Genomic DNA, 16,886 nt, shown 5'->3' with positions numbered 1-16,886 from the left:
TTTGTTGACTGACCCATCAAATTCAAGGAACCATAGGACTTCTTGTTCTAGGGGAGACTTAATAACTTCTCTGTGATCTGGGAGTGTGAGTTGAAGTTCTGGTTTTTCATTTAGTTTGTCTTTTAGGACAGTCTGATCACTTGATTGGATCAGCTTTATTTCTAGAGCAGCAGCTTGTTCATTAATGTCCTGATCTTGTTTGAGTGTCTTGGTTTCATCATCATTTGTGAGACCTGAATTATCATTGAAGAGAATATATGAATCTATATCAGAATGGACAGCATATATGGGAAAGTTTTGAGGTTTTTCTTCACTACTGACCATGTATTTCATAAGTGACTCTCTATATAACCTCTTGGGTTGACCAAAGACTGAGATGGTTGCATACGACATGTCTAATTGTAGGGAACCTTGGAGTTTAGCCCCCCATGATCTTGATAACAACATCCCATATTTGGGTGGGATATCAACAACTACAACGTCCATTAGAATTGTTTTATTTGGGTACTGAACTAGGGACACACATAAGTCTTTTATTAAGCCTAAACACTTAACTTGGCTGGATTCAAATGAGAATAGGTCCTTATATGGTCTTGTAATATCTAGATTCAATCTTTCCATGACTGATTTAGGCATCAAGTTGTGAGAGGCACCTGAGTCAAACATTGCATTGTGTAGTATCTTATCATGGACATGCAGGCTGACATAGAAAGGTAAGATCCCTGTAACTGCTGTCTTTCCATCAACCTCTGGACCGAAAATCAATTCTGGGGTGTCATCCAACACATTGACATTATCTTTATTACGAGTAATTTGAAGGGACTTCTTGATTTGTTGTCTATAAATGTCATGCTTGGCTAGTTCTGAAAGAGGAATAGCTACCTTTAATTTTCCAATTTCAGCTTCTAAGTCAAAGGGTCTTTCAGATAGGGTCTTGGTGTTTTGGTTAATAGCCCTTTCCTTTTCAATGGAATTCTTGATGCCCTCCTCTTGATTCTCTTTTTGATCTTGAGGCTTATCCCTTTTACTTGTCTTTTGAGAAATGTTGCTTGGGTTGTGTTGGAAGGGTGTTGTATCTACTGGTTGTTGTTTTGAGGGGGATGTTTCAGTTATTTCCTCAACGGTTACCTCATCTGTAATTGGACCAGTTTTGTCACTTGGTTCTGTGACAATAGCTTTCTTAGGCTGTGGAGTGTCCTTTGTCTTGTCAGGCTGTGTCACATTTATAGTTCTGCTTCTTAGCTTGTATTGTTTATGAACTTCATAAACAACTGTGTCATATCCTTGTTTAAAGTAAAATGACTCACCTGACCTGGTTTGGAATTGTTGAATGTCATCATCCTTATGATATTCTTGACTCAGAAAGGCTTGCTGCACATCATTCAGGGCCATCAGGTTGATGTGGGTGTCATCTGTTTGCTCATTCGGAGTGGATGCCTCAGTATAGTTTTCCTGGAAAGGAGGTCTTATGTCTGGATCAGAACCGGCCTTGCCAGCGTTTGGGTTTTGATTTCTCCTAAAATTGGGATTCCTGATAGGGTTATTTTGTGGTGCTTCCCATGATGACTTTCTCTCAACTGATTCTACTCTATCCCCCAATCTCTTCATACCAGTGAGTATTGCATCCAGTTTTTTATCAAAGGCTGAGGGTTCTTCTTTGAAGGTGGTTCTCTTTTCCAATCTTGCCCTGTTTCTTTTGGCAATCAGGTTAGCTTCTACTGTGACAGCAACCTTTTGGGCATCTTCAAGGGTTTCAGGGGCTCTTTCCTTCAACTGATATGCCATATCAGGGTCAAAACCATCAGGAAATTTGTACAAGGCTAAATCAGGAGGAGGTCTTAAATTCTGTGGTATTGCGTTATATACATTATTGAATCTTGCACAATATTCCAGAACGGTCTCTTGAGGACCTCGTTTGATTGTATCATATTCACCAAGTATGCGCAGGGGATCTTTCTTTTTCTCCCATATGTTAGTAAAGGCTTGATAAAGCTCATCGGGAGTTGTGATGGTATTTACAGCCAGTGATCTAAACCAAGTTCTTACATCCCCTGTCAGGCTCTGAACAAATATTCTCATTCTCACACTGTCATCATCTATTTCATAGTTCTCAAAATGGTCTTGCATCCTTCTGGCATGCTGAATTGCTGTGAAAGGGCCAGTGGAGTCAAAATATGAGATCTTGGATTGGTAGTCCTGAGGTAGAGCTGCAGCATTAGCAGGCAACTGCAGGGGTGCATATCTATTAGCCATAGTTGCAGGATTTATAGGATTGACAGGGATAACATGAACGACTGGTACAACAGGGGTAGTGGGGATGGTAGAAAGTAGGGTGTTGTTCAAGGGAACATGTGCAGTGGATGGAGGTGTAAACGGAGGGCTTTGAGAGGTGGATGGGGAACTGGGGGAATCAAGGGTAGACCGAAATAGAACCTTGATTGGAGTTGGAACAGGGTTTGGATAAGCTGTCTCAGGACTTAAATCAGCAAGAGTTTCCTGTCCTTGCTGCTTCCTAATGATTTTTGGGATTGTATTAGGATTTTCAAAAACAGTTGGTGGATTGGGGTCAGGATTTGACCTTGTATATCGCGGATTCTTCTTGGGAGCCAGCTTCTGAACTTGTTTTTGAGTATGTTTTTTGGAATATTTTGTGTCTACAAGGGCCAGACAAGATTTTGGAGTGACTGTGTATATCTTAAAGCTAGCATGAAAATTGACTGAAGCAGCTTTAAGAAATATATAGAAATTAGAAAATCCTGAGGAACTCCCCAGTGGAGTCACCAATTATGTTAACACCCAGGTTGTTCCCTTTGACTCCCAAGGGAATACGGCCGAGGTAACCACTAACCAATCTTTGGATTACAGTTTCTAGCCAAACTGTAATCAGAGAGGGCTCTCTCTTTAAGGTTTGTCTCTGTTTTGTGAAGATTTTAGGCTAGTTATGAATTCAGGGTTTGGTTTTATGTTTTGGTTGAGGGATGTCTTCTGTACCTAAGGTGGAAGTCTTCAGGCAGTATCAGTCCATTGGGCAATGGAGTCTGTGGCTACAGGTTGTCTAAGGGATTGAGTTGAGTTGCTGAAACTGCAGGGCCATTCAAATACATCATGAAACAAAATTTAGATTGTGATTATGAACTGTGATTAAACAGTGAAAAGCAATTAAGAATTTTCCACTAAGGTGAGGGTGTAGGAAAGAGATATGTTGCACAGGAGCATACTTCAATTCCTGAAACAACAATCACTGTGAAAGATATAGTTTGGAGGTGTAGCAGTTAAGAATTACACCTTATGACTATAACTGAAGAAAAACATTTATAACAGCATAGATTGAGTTCAGGGTATTCTGTGAATAAATCCTGGAACTATTCTTTTTCTTTGCCATTAACTATGAAACACAAAAACATGAATGAGCTATGAAAAGATAACAAAACACATAACGAAGAGTTTTTTAAGGAGAACTTATTGTGCCATGAAGTACGCAGGAATCCTGTAACTTTCAGCAAAACACCAGAATGCCTCAGATAACACAGAGCTTTGGAAATTCCATCACTTTTGTATTAATACTCTGGAAATTTACAGCATAAGAAACTCTAGAAGAGAAATCAACAACAACCCCTGCAAACTTATGCGAGGGGGGTATATATACAAACGGTCATACAAAATATCTGAGGCGTTGAGTCATCTGAGAAATAAATATGTTCACCAACTTGTACAGAACAACAGATAAGAAGTTATTACAGCTTTGAATACAACATAAATGCTCTTCAATTCTGTCAGAAGACTTTTTGACCTTTGGAGGCCACTGAGTCGGTTGAATGTTCTGTTATAAATGATGAATGACGTGTCTTTGTAGCTCTGTCCTCCTATAGCTTTTCGGCCCTGTCACCTATGACTGTTAGTGCTGCTTTAGTGGCCGAATAGTTTTGCTGAGTTGGCTCAGCCCATTCTTCTCTGTGCATGCTGATTTTATAAAAAATGTTCCTGTGTATGACAACTTATATGTTTAAATGAAAAAACTTGATTCTAGGCACTGGTTTACAGTATTATTTGTATCATTTTGGTCCACAATTCCTGTGTGGGCAATTGATGTCTCAGGATTGCCTCTAGAGTCTCATATGCCTCTATCTATTTGTAGAAATTTGGAGGCACTTCAAACAAATGTTGGATCTCATTCATAATGAAAAATAAATTCTCAACCTTGTTGTAGAGACTCTGCCCTGATGCTGGCCCTGATTCTTCTGAAGTACTAGGCCTTTCTGTAATCTGATGTAGCAAATGTGTTGACCCTTTTGGCATAATGTTCATGAGAAAGTAGTCTTCCTGCGCTGTTCAGTAAGCTAGGAAGACCTCTGTTTTGCAATGCCACAAATTTGTCCGTGAACTTATTAACCTCTGTCTGCATATCCTGGCTTCTTCTTTCCAGTGTTTGTACCAGGTTTCTCAGTGTGAGGACCCTCTTTATCAGCTGGATGGTTTCGGTTCTACTGAAGATTCCCATTGCTGCCAGCTAAGCACTTGTTCTGTTATTAAGCACATTAATCATTCTGTTGGCAACCTCAGGCATATTTCCTAGAGATGCCCTTGCTCTTTGGATTTCTCTATGTGCTTTCCCTATGAGCTCTATCTGCTCATGAATGGTCTCAATGTATTGACATTGATCAGTGATTGATTGGCCAATGTTGGCCCATAAAACTGTCCTAAGCTCAGCTATCACTTTATCAAGTGTGAGCTCCTTCTCCAGCTCCTTTATCTTATCTTTGAGAGCCGTTATCTCTCTTCCTTTCTCAGCAACATTTTGTTTTGATTTATCATATTTTTCATTCAACTTGGCTAGACTCTCCCTGGCCTCATTTAGCTCTGCCATTTGGGCTTCCAGGGCTTGGATTTCATTCTTGAGCTTCTGCATATCCAGGCTTGGAGCCTGCTCTGTTGTTGGTGCAGTTGCTGATGTAGATGGTGTTGTCTGTTCAGTAGGAGGAGTAGTAGTCTAAGGAGGTTCCTCCAGGTTAATTATTTTTGGAGGAGGCTGAGATGTTTGTCCTCCTTCTTTTTGTTGTAATGTTTCCTGCAGTGCAGCCTGTGCAGCCTCTGATTCTCCCAATTTTTCCTGTGTTTGGATCAGTTGTTTGTATAGGGACACTAGCATAGCTGTGGCATCTTGGTCATGTCTCAGCTGGGCAACATCTCCAGTTTGTGGGTGAATGGTTGTTGGGACTTTTACCATTTTCCTTAGTGCTGCCAAATCTGCATCCCTTAACTCCAATAATGCTTGTACAGCCTTGATGTCCTTGGGATCATGCCCAAGTTCTATGATTATCTCCTCTAAGGCTTTGATTCTGTTGTCCTTTGCTTGAGAGGATGCTCTCTCCAACTCAAGTTGGGCAGCTGTATTATTTAGGCTATTTTCTAGCTTGTAGTTCTCCAATGTCTTATCTGCCAAGGAGGCATACACCATCTCACCCGTTTGCTTATGTAATTCGATTTTATCCATTGGGTGGATGTCCTTGGCAAGGATCTCAAGGTTGGTCCTTATGTAATCTGCAGCTGACTGCGGCTGCAACACTGCTGCCATAAAGTGGCTCATGATCATCTTGCCCTCCTGGACATCATATGCAGACATTAGTCTTTGTTGGTTAGTGGGAGCGATTTTCAACAAATGATTATATAGCTGTACTCTTATGGGCTCATTCCTCTTCTTTATGTCAATGAACTGCTGCTTGATGCCCACCTCAGCTCCTCTTTGCTGGCTTGAGGAGCTGACTTCTCCTCCCACTGTCCTCTCTTGTTCCTACTGGAAGGAACTTGCAAATGCCTCCATGCTAGGTGGGCCCATGCCCAAAGATTGCCCTATAGGCATTTCTTCCTCTGAGAGGGGATTCATTCTATGTCTTTTCACCCCATGAGTTGTTGATGTTGTGAGGGGAGTCTCTCTGTCCCTCTTTCTGCTTATGTCTTCTTTTTGTGGGGTTTGGAGGACTGAGGCCTCCACTGTTGTCTCCTGCCTAGGAGGCAGGGTGTCCTGAGCTTGCTGCCCGGTGGATTCTGGGGCCTGTGATGTTTGCTCTTGCTGCACTGGCTGTTCTTTTTCTTACTGCCCCCTTTGTTGCTGTTGTACCTGTGGCTGTTGCTGAACTTCCTGCTGCTGTACCAGTTCATGAGGTGGCTGCTGTGGATCCATCTCTTTCTCTTTTCCTTTGCTAGAGGTTTGATCAGTAGCTTTGGCTGCTTGCTGATGTGCTGTGGAGGACGAGGCAGCTACTCCCACTTGAGTGCCTGGAAGAGCAAATACCTGTGCACAAAGCTCTAAGTCAGCCATCTTTTGGATATTTTTAAATGCTCTTTGATTTAAATCTTCTTGTGTGACAGCTTCCTCTAAGGTGCCTCTCCTCCACTTTATTTGATTTGCATATTTTTCTATATGAGGCAACCTTACGTGGTCATAACTGGCCAGCCTATACTTGACCCTTCTTAAAGTTATGAAGTGATTGGGGTCTTAAGGTTTCCAAAGGAAACTGGTCTGTAGGCCAAGGGATTCTAGCATTCTGTCTTCTTCTTGCCAACCTTCCTCCCTTTTGTTGTAAATGAAGTGGCCTAATTGATTTCTTACTTTGAGTTGTGCTTTCTTGCCTTTGCCTGAAAAATGTAGCACATCAACATTCCCAAACTGCCTGAAGTATTCAAGGGCAAACAGTCTCATGGGAACATATTTGGGCAATCTGTATGGGGGCAACTCACACCCATATATTCTGATGACTGTGTGGTTTTGGTAATAATACCAATCCCCAATGCTGTATACCTTAGACAGCTGAAGAATCCTCTGCATCTCATCAGTTAGTCTTGGAGGAGGTGAGCTCATAAGCAGAGACATGGCTGGGTGGATGAAGAGGTCTATGAACTCACAATAAGTATATGGAGAACAAGATCTGCAGTGGAAAGCAGAAGACCAATAAACCACTGACCTTGGATTGCCTTGTGCATCCACTCTCTTCATAGCAAAATGAAATTTCTCATGTTGATAATACAAAATTAAGTGGTAGATGTAGGAGGTGTATCTGAACACCCTTTCTCTTGACAAGTTCATCAATTGCTCATGTATTTTGTCAGATATGTAGGTGGCATAGTCATAGCAGATTGGAGACTTGCCAGGGGAAAACATGAGCATCATCACCGGCATAGTTTCATCAACAAACTCAATTGAATTATAGCCCAGAATGGGACTGATCATGTCTACAAGGTCCCTGCCCAATTGGTTGAGGTAAACATGAGAAATGGGAGGGTACTTCACAGTGTCAGAGTCAATGTACAATTGATTTAGTTTGGTGACCTGAGCATCTGTCAATTTAGCTCCTTGCTTTATCAGATCAACCAGTGATAAAGGGACTAATTTCTTCTCAGTTTTGAAGTGCAGCATCTCTCTGATGGCTTCAGGGGTGACATAGAAAACAACTGAGCCTGAAGGGTCAATCACAGCCCTCTGAGTGGCGTCGTAGCATTCAGCACATAGGTGGATTAGGTCAGGAAACTGGTTGACCTGAGGGAGCTTGAAGAGAGGGAGGAAAGAATCCCAAATGCCCAATACATCTGTTCCAGCCTCATGTTTAATCTTCAATTCGTTTAACAAGTGGATGTGGTACTTGCTGTGCATTAGCATTTCTTCTGATATTTGATAATCCAGGTCTGCTAATGGTTTCCATTCCAATTCTCTCTGAGGGGCATTTAGTGGAGCAATATTCAAGGCTACAGGAGCTACTGGTGCATCCATGGTTACTTTAGGATTGTGTTGGTATGAACTGGCGTTACTGTGCAGAGCAACACAAAGGAGTATTTCTTGGAAAGAGAGGTGATTTACTGAGGAACAGAGGATAAAATGGCAATGGCAGCAATTGAAATACTGCACAGAGCACTGATAGGGCAAATGCTTGGCTTTAGAAACTCTCTATACGGTGAATTGGTGCAGCTTGGGTTCTCAGTTCACGAATGCGCGAACCAACTGTATGTTTTGTGAAAACTCGGGTAGACAAGGCTCTGCAGGCGAATTTTGACTTAACAGTTGAAAATGGAGGCTTGCCACAGGGGATTTGCCGGTAAATTATAAGCTTGCCCACTCTTTTAATTTTGTTTTAGACAATTACGGACACAACCGAGCACAAGGGAGGTAAATTTGATAAATACCTGGTGAATTACTTGGCAAAGTTTGCAAATGCAGGTGGGAAGGAAGCGCCGGCGGTCTCCTGGTTGATTTCAGCTGGTTGGCTACAGATTTGGACGTAAAATGCATGTAGGTGGAGTAACAGTCTTTTTTGCAAAAGTAATGAAAAACATGAATTTTGGCCAAAATATAGACTTTTGGGTTATTTGGCACTTTTTTTTGGATGACGTCAGCATGACGTCATCAGGTGGGGTCAAGGTCGGATGACGTCAGCATGACGTCATCGAGACACGTAGCGGCTTGAGAGTGGTCCACGGGGATGATGAGGTGGCGGGCAGGTTAGAGCAGTGGCGGACGGGGGCGCTGACGCGGCAGTGATGTAGCAGTGACGTTGGCAAGGCGGGTTCACTGAAACCGGAAACGGTAAGCGGTTTAATATCGAACCGCTCTCTATACGGAAGCGGAATCGTCAGAGGGTGCTCCGATACAATTTGGGGGTGACGCATGGCAGAGGCCTGACGTCACCCTCTGAAAAATTTCAGAAGCTATCCTTTGGACGTCGGAGCCGCTCCGATATGCATGTGGGCCGTCGGATGAAAAAGGCCAGATCCGACGGTTGACGGATCGTTGAGATGCCAGGTCAATACGGATGCGGGCGGGGTTTAAAATAATATATTTTTTGGAAGATGCGCCCGGCGGGAACCTTTGGAGTTTGGCAAACTTATATGGTTTTCAATGTATTTTTATAAAAAACGCGCATAGCGCCCAAACTTTGGGTAAAATGAAAAAGTGGGTTTTTCATGTGTTTTCGCAAATAAAGCGGGTTATGGGTGAAAATGGGATTTTTTACAAGGTTCTTTTGCAAATGAAGGGGTTAATGGTTTAGATAACTTCTGAAGGGGAAAGAGGGGTAGGGTTTGGGTTCTTAAGCTGACCAGATGTCAATTTAATCCCTGACCGTGAACATATGGCTATAATGCCAGGGGGGAAGGGATATTTAGAGAATGCTTGGGGTTTATACACCATAGTGTTTATAATAATAGGGAAAGGGTAACATAGGGGATTTAGATAATAAGAAGTTAGGGGTTAATATGAATGGAAGAGGTGAATGAGGAGTGATATCACTAAGTTTATATAAAAACAACTTAGCTTAGGGAGTAGATCAAAATGAAAAGAATTTTAGACAAGAAATGTGGCTTTTAAAGGAATAAGAACCAACATAAAACCTTAAATTCTTTCATGAACTCAACTGATGAAGGAATGTTAGTAATGAAAGTGAAAGGAGAGAAAAGGGAGTTAGTCATGCTCCTTTGCTTTGCTGCAACATGATGGAGAAGAGGAGCTTCTCTATCCACTGATGTTCCTTTATAAATAGGTTACCAAACATTCAATTGTAAGGAATGACATTTCTGCAACCCCATCTTCCTACCCATCTACTTGCCTAGCATTTTTTTTTTTTTTGTTTCTTCATGGAGGGTGCACTTAGACATGCAGACCCTTATGTGCCTTTTCTTTTCTTTTGGCTTTTTCTTTTGATTCTCTATCTCAGGCTACCCTTATTGCTTCCAAGGTCCCAGATTAAGCAGTTGGGAACCTTACTTTCTCTACCTAGCTACTGGTCTGCCAAGATTAAACAGTTTGGACAGACTTCTTTCTCTATTCTACAACAGAAAATTGAAACATGTCATGATCCAGATTAGGCTGTTGGACCATCCATCCAAAATTTAGTCAACATCAAGCTTTTGTACACACCTTGTCTTCTCATGGAAATATGGGATCTTTGAATCACCAAAGCAGAGCATATTTGGAACTTTTATTTTCCAATCATGAAATATGAAACCTATTGGTATAGGTAGCTAACAGTGACCATGAATTTCATGAGTTTCTCTTTATAGAGTCCTCTGTTTTGACCAAGGACATGTACTGTTGCATAAGACCTGTCCATCTATAAAGTTCCTTGGAGTTTGGCTCCCCATAAATCAGAAAGCAACATTCCATATTTGGGTGGAATATCGGAAATAACTATATCCATAAGTACACTTTTGGTAGGGATTTGGACTAGATGTACAAACAATTCTATAAGTCCAAGGCACTTAACTTGACTAGAATAAAATGAATAGAGGTCTTTATACCTTCTGGTAATATCTAACCCGAGCTTGTCCAAATATACTTTCGGCATAAGGTTGTGGGAAGCCCTTGATTCAAGTATATCATTGTGTAAGATTTTGTCATGAATAGTTAGACTAACATAAAATGGAGGAACATCTCCCTTTTGATGTTTTCCATCAAGTTCAGGGCCAAATAGTAATTCAGGTTGATCATCTGATACATTAAATGTATCAGTGCCTTCTCCTATGCTCAATGCTTTCATTACCTGAGATATATAAGGAGGTTTACGCATCCATTCTGTCAAAGGAATAATGATTTTGAGTTTTTCCCATTCATTTTCCATAATAGATGATGTCTGTGTTTTATTAGAAATGACATATTTGAGTTTATCAACCACATCCCTTTGGGGTATATCTCTTGGTTGGATGGTAGAGGGATCATTTGTTTGAATTGTTTTGGAAGCAGTGTCAAGTTTTTTTGGGATTATAACATCAGGATTTTTTCGAGTAAGGATCTCAACATTCTTTTTGGCAGTTGCTTCAGCTCGTTTCTTTGGAGGAGTATTAGGTAATTTTGCAGTCCTTGGGTTGTATTGTTTGTGAACTTCCAGAATAGCATTCTCAACGCATTTCTTGTAATCCTCTGTTTCTTCAGGTTCTATTTCATTTTGGGATAACAGGAAAAGGGCTTGATCTTCCCTAGTAAGAAAATATAGTTATTATCATTTACTCCTAATAGATTTATTTGAGTATCTTTGTATCATCAGCTACCTTATATGTAAAATGTTTCTGAAAAGGAGGTATTACCTATTGGTCTAGACCCTTTTTGTCTCTTTATTTATTCAAGGGTTGATTTCTTTGATAGTTTGGATTTCTTATCTGCCTAGTTTGATTTTCTCTTTGAGGATTCCTATAAGATATATTGATTATGTCCACCATTTTTTCTATTATTCTCAGTAGACTATCTAATTTATAATCAGTAGAGACAAAACATGAAGGTTCCTCTTTTATCATTACTCTTTTTTCAACCTTTAACTTGACTTTCTTGGCTAATAAATTAGCCTTTATTTAAGTGTGTTTGCTTGCATATCCTCTAAGGTGGAGGCATCTCTTTCCCTCAGTTGATAGGCCATATCAACATCAAATCCTTCTAGGAAATGTATCGGGGCCAAGCTCGGGGGTGGTTTAATGGCAATGGGAATTTCATTATTAACCCTATTGAATCTATCACAATACTCCTCTACAGTTTCATTGGGACATGTCTTAATGTTTTTATAATCATTAAGGATTTGCAGAGGACTCTTTTTGATTTCCCACTTAGTGAGGAAATATTGGTGAAAATAAGCCAGGTCAGTTATGATACAAACTGCTAGGTCTTTGAACCAATTTATGACTTCTCCACTTAATCTCTGAGCAAAAAGACTTAGCTTTACATCATTCTAATCTACTTCGTGAAGATCAAAGAAGTAATTCATCTTGTTAATGTGTTTTAGTGCAGTCATAGGAATAGTACCATCAAACTAGGGTATCCTAGTCTGATAGTATTGGGGAATATAATCCAACTATGCAGGTAGAACCAGAGGTGCATATCGAGAAACCATCATATTTGGTCTTAAGGGAGGAGCAGATATAGGATTTGTGGGAATTATTTTGGTGACTATTTGAGATACTACTAGATGAGTAGTTGAAATTATAGAAAAGGAAGGGCCAACTGATGTTGGATGAACCTATTGAGAGAATGAAGTAGCTGCAACAATAGTTAGAGCGGAGAGCTCAATAGACTTCTATATGTAAGCTTGATGTACAACCTGAACAAGGGATGAAAGAAGATCTTACAGTTTGTCAAAATCATGAAGGGCTTGTTGATTTAAATGAGTTTCAACAGATGGTCTTATTGGTTTATATGGTTGAAGAATGACTTCATCAACTACAGTTTGATCACCAAAAGATTCAGACTTATTCCTAAAACGACTATGCTCAAAAGGAATGTCAAACTAAATATTGTGAATAGTATCAAGGTTCTAAGGAAGAGAATAGCCCTTGAAAGGGGGCTATTTCCTCCCCAGCTTTCAGCTAAACTTCTCCTTCTGAGTATTCTTTCGATATTGTCTAGAATTTCAAGTGGGTTCGGATCAGGATTGGCTCTTGTATAAACTCTTTTTGGAGTCAGATTTTTTGGTTTTTTTTCTTTAAGAAAAACAACCTCTAATACTTTAGTTCCAATCAATTAATCATTAAATTCCATGAAATAAGGATATAGAAACTATGGAAATAAACTTATGATGATGGAATAAAAGATTATTTTAATTCCCTAGTATGGTCGCCAGAATGTTAGCACTCAAAAATTTTCTGAGGTTGTAGAAGTAAATCACCAAGGTAATAAAAAACCAACTTTGGAAGTTGGGATCTAGCCCTTCCAGCTTCAGAGAGGGATCTCTCTATAAGATTTGGCTTTGTTTATTCAAATATTAGGCTAGTTATGAAGTTTGGGTATTGATTTGTATTTGAATGGTTGGTTGATAAATTGAATTTCCATTGGGCTATGGAGTTTGATACATGGAATACTAATACTGATTAAATTGAGTATCTACAGATAGATCTCACACGTCAAGGTAGCCAAACAGACTCAACTCTTTAAATTTTGTGAAATGGAGAAGAAGAATAGGGCAAGGTTCACTTTAAAATACAGAGCATTGTTACCTAAATTCTATATTAAAAGATCAGAATAAAACATAAAAAATATTCGTAGTTAGGTGCAAAGTGTAGATTTAAACAAATTCTTCCCTTTATTTATCTATTGAATAATTCATATTTTAGAAAACAATCATGTGCTATAATCAAAGAGATATAAATACATATAATAGATAGATGTACTTCACCACCAATTTGACACATGAATCCTGTGAAAGAGCTTTTGTATTACTTTGGAAAATTAGTTGATGCTTAAACAAAAGATATACAATAATGTTTCTTCATACAAAAACCAACTTGTACTACAACAATTAAAGTATTTATATCTAAATTACAAGAAATATCATGTGAAGATGACAAGGATGCATCTACAAAATGATAGGATCGAAGAAAGCTAACTTATTACAATGAAATGAGGAAAATCACACTGTTTGAAGTGGTGGCACCGAAATGAAGGAACAACTAGCTATCTAGTGTTGAAAAACTAGATGCGCTTTCATACTGAGTTGTGCTACTAAATTTACCATTTACTCTAGTAATTCAAAGAGCTTATCCCAACGTTGGTCACTTGGGATAGTAATATTCATTAATTTTTTGTACACTTCATGAACTTCAGTATACCTGGAAAATTTCGTCCAGGTGATGAACAAACTAGGAATTGCATACTAGATGTTGAGATCAAATGATAATTCTACCATAAACACTCTTCATGTGATGCTGAGTCTTCCGGCTGTAACTTTCAAGTTGGCTCTCACCTTATTCATAATCTATGCATTGTACTTTGGCCATGTAATGAGTTTGTCATTTATAACTAACAGGTGTGGAAGTCCCTTCTTGTAGATAGGATCCAGCTTGGTAAATAATCTGTGTATTCCTTTGTTCATGGTTTTCCCTTTCTCCTTCAGATGTCTCATCAGTTTCCTTTTAGTCAACACCTTCATGACTTCCAAAATAGTTTCAGTTATGTTCTCCTCCATCTCTTGATTGTTCTTGGAATTTAGAAATTTTATCAGCTAAGTAGCTTCATTTGGTTTGTCTCCTAGATGTTTTCTAACCTTCTCAATGACTTCAGTTGACCTTTCAAAAAGTTCCTTTTGTTAAAAAATTATTTGGATAGAAGGCCAAATTTCTCCCATGTCTTCATTAATTGTTTTCTAGATGTTTTCCTTCACCTCTGCTAATGTTTTTCCCATGGCACAGTCTTCTTCCATTTGTTGTAATCTTTGGGACAAGGTGCGAGTATTCTCTCTTTCTGTCAAGTAGGCATTTTCATACCTGCTACTCTACTCCTGCAAAAATTTTATCTCCTGCTCCAGCTTCTTTAGCTCTTCTCGTTGTATTTTCATATTTTCCATAGGTTGATCCAATTTAACTGAGTCATACACCACTAAGGTGGGAAGCACTATCTAGGAACATTTTCTGGTTGTAGTTGTTGTTGTAGAGACTCCTATCTGAAGAAGAGATGCAATAGGAACTGCACCAAGAGGAAACATAAAAAGCTTTGAATTCTGCTCCTTTTCCCTTATTAACTTATCCATTTTTGCTTCCATTTCTTTAATCTAGGCAGCTTGCTCCACTAGCAGCTTTAACATTTCTTCCTTTTGTAGCTTTGTCTCTCCAAGTTCTTTAGCCTAGGGGTCTTTGGTTGCTGGAAGCTTCAATTGCTTCTTCAATGTTGCAATATTAGAATTCTTGTTTCTGATTATTTCTTCTGTAGCTTTTGCATTTTCTGGATCAAAGGCCTGCTTTGATTATTATTTCCTCAAAGTATTTGATTCTGATATCTTTGGCCAATGAGGAGATTTTCTCCAATTTAAGTTGAGACTACACATTATTTAGAGTGAGCTGTAATTTTTAGGCAGTGATAGTAGTCTGTGTGAAAGTCGAATATACCATCTCACCTTCCTGTCTATGCATATCTATTTGATCCAAAGGATGGACATCCTTTGCTTCAAATTCAAAAGTGGTTTGATTGAAGTGTGTTGTTGACTTTGGTTGAGGGACCTGGGCCTGTAAGAATGCCATATGAATTTTTCCCTTCTTTGTATCATATGTTGAAATGAGTCTGTGCTGAATGGAAGAGGATTGTTTTATGAAATGAGCTTATATGTTGTCATGAATGGTCTCATTCCTTTGCTTTATTTCCTTGTATCTCTAAAAAATGTCCAATTGTCTCTACTCTATAGAAGTATACGGTGTTTGAGGGACATTAGCTGGAATATAATTTGTCACTGAGGAAGATGATGGAGATTCTATAGTTCCACTATCCATCTTGAAAGTCTTTAAACCTGAGAGAAAAATAGTGCCTTGTGTGTCACCCAGTGATGGAAATTCTATTCTATAACCAGGTCCATCTTTAATCAATTTCGTATATATTTTAAATTCCTAGTTGATACTTCGGTGATTGGGGAAACATCCTCCCTTGCTCTTTTTTGTAATTTCTCTGTGGGTAGTGGAGTCTCTGAAGCTATCCTTGAAAGTACCTTCTCCTCGACCTCTTGCAATGTATTTTCCACCCAAGTGTTCTAGTTCATATACTTTTCAATTTCAGGCCTCTATGTGTGCACATATGGTGCAGTGTTTTGTTCTACTCTCGACATGGAAATTACCCCAAGGGGTCATGATACCAAGAAAAACTGAGAGGGAAGTTCATTTGTTTCAGTAGGAGGTCTACCTCTGCTGTTGTTGCTCTAGTCTTCCCGATGAATGGTCCAACTTGTGTCTTAATCCTAAATAGGGATTTTTTCTTGGCTGCCACAATGTGAATATTGTCAGAACGAATTATCTACCTCATATATTCCAAGGAAAATATCCTCATGGGTAAGTATTTAGGAATTTTGTATGGTGGAAACTCTAAACCATACATTGTAGTCTCTGTAAATGATAGGTAAAGGTACCAATCCCTTATTTTAACCTGTCTAATGAGTTGCAGAACCTTCTGGATTTCTTCACTGATCCTCAGAACTTGTTGGCCACTCACCACACAAGTGGCTCGATATACAAATTGATCTATAAACTCTGTAAATTTATACTCCTATGATTATTTTCTGACTAAAGAAGTCTAGAAAACAACTAGTTGTGACTCTCCTTGTTGATCTATTTTTTTCACTGAGAACGGAAACTTATCTACTTGGAAAAATATAAACATGTACATAAGAATGGATGAATACCTAAACATTCCTTCAACAAAAAACTGAAGGAATTGTTCATGAAGTATATTTGATAAGAAGTTACCATAGTCAAAGGTGACTGATGGTCCTTCTCCTGAAGAAAGAGTAGACAAGAAGCCTAGAATAGGCTCATCTACCGACTCATCTGAGTAGTAACCAAGAATGGAAAACAAAATAGAAATAATCTATCTTGTTCTTTGAGGGAATATATAAGAGCGATATGGGGGATTTTTCTTAGGGAGTTGGGAATCTTCAAGGAGGAAAATTTCAAAGATGGTTTCTCTCTACGGAAGATTTAACTTCTAGTAGATTTCTCTAAGAACTTCAATAGAGAAAGGGGAAAGGGAATCATAGTGGAAAACCTACAACATTTTATTAGTGTTGTAAGCTATGATGGTGAAGAGAATTTGACTATTTGGCAAAATTATGGCCCTCTTGCTTTCAAGGTAAAAGGCTTGGCATCTTAGGAAAAACTCAAGAAAATGGTAGGATTGAGGAACAACAAACAAAGGGAGTCTAGATTCCCAAAGATGTATCTCATCGGATTGATCAAGGAAGTTATCTTGGAACCAGTAGTGTAGTTTGAACAAGTTGAATTTGTACTAAGTTTCAGTGATTTTACAATCTCCGTCTGCAAGTGGAATATGGTCTAGATCAATCAGGGGATTGATCATCAGATTGATCACAGGGGCATGTTTTAGGTGCCATGGTGGTTTCCAAAACAAGGATCAAAGACTGCAATAGTAAGAAATCACTATGCATCCAGTA

The sequence above is a fragment of the Pinus tabuliformis genome, chromosome 1_1 (assembly GCF_031772625.1).
Source record: "Pinus tabuliformis cultivar Carrire ecotype Pingquan chromosome 1_1, CPIR1, whole genome shotgun sequence".
NCBI lineage: Eukaryota > Viridiplantae > Streptophyta > Pinopsida > Pinales > Pinaceae > Pinus > Pinus tabuliformis.
This window is presented reverse-complemented; position numbering follows the sequence as displayed.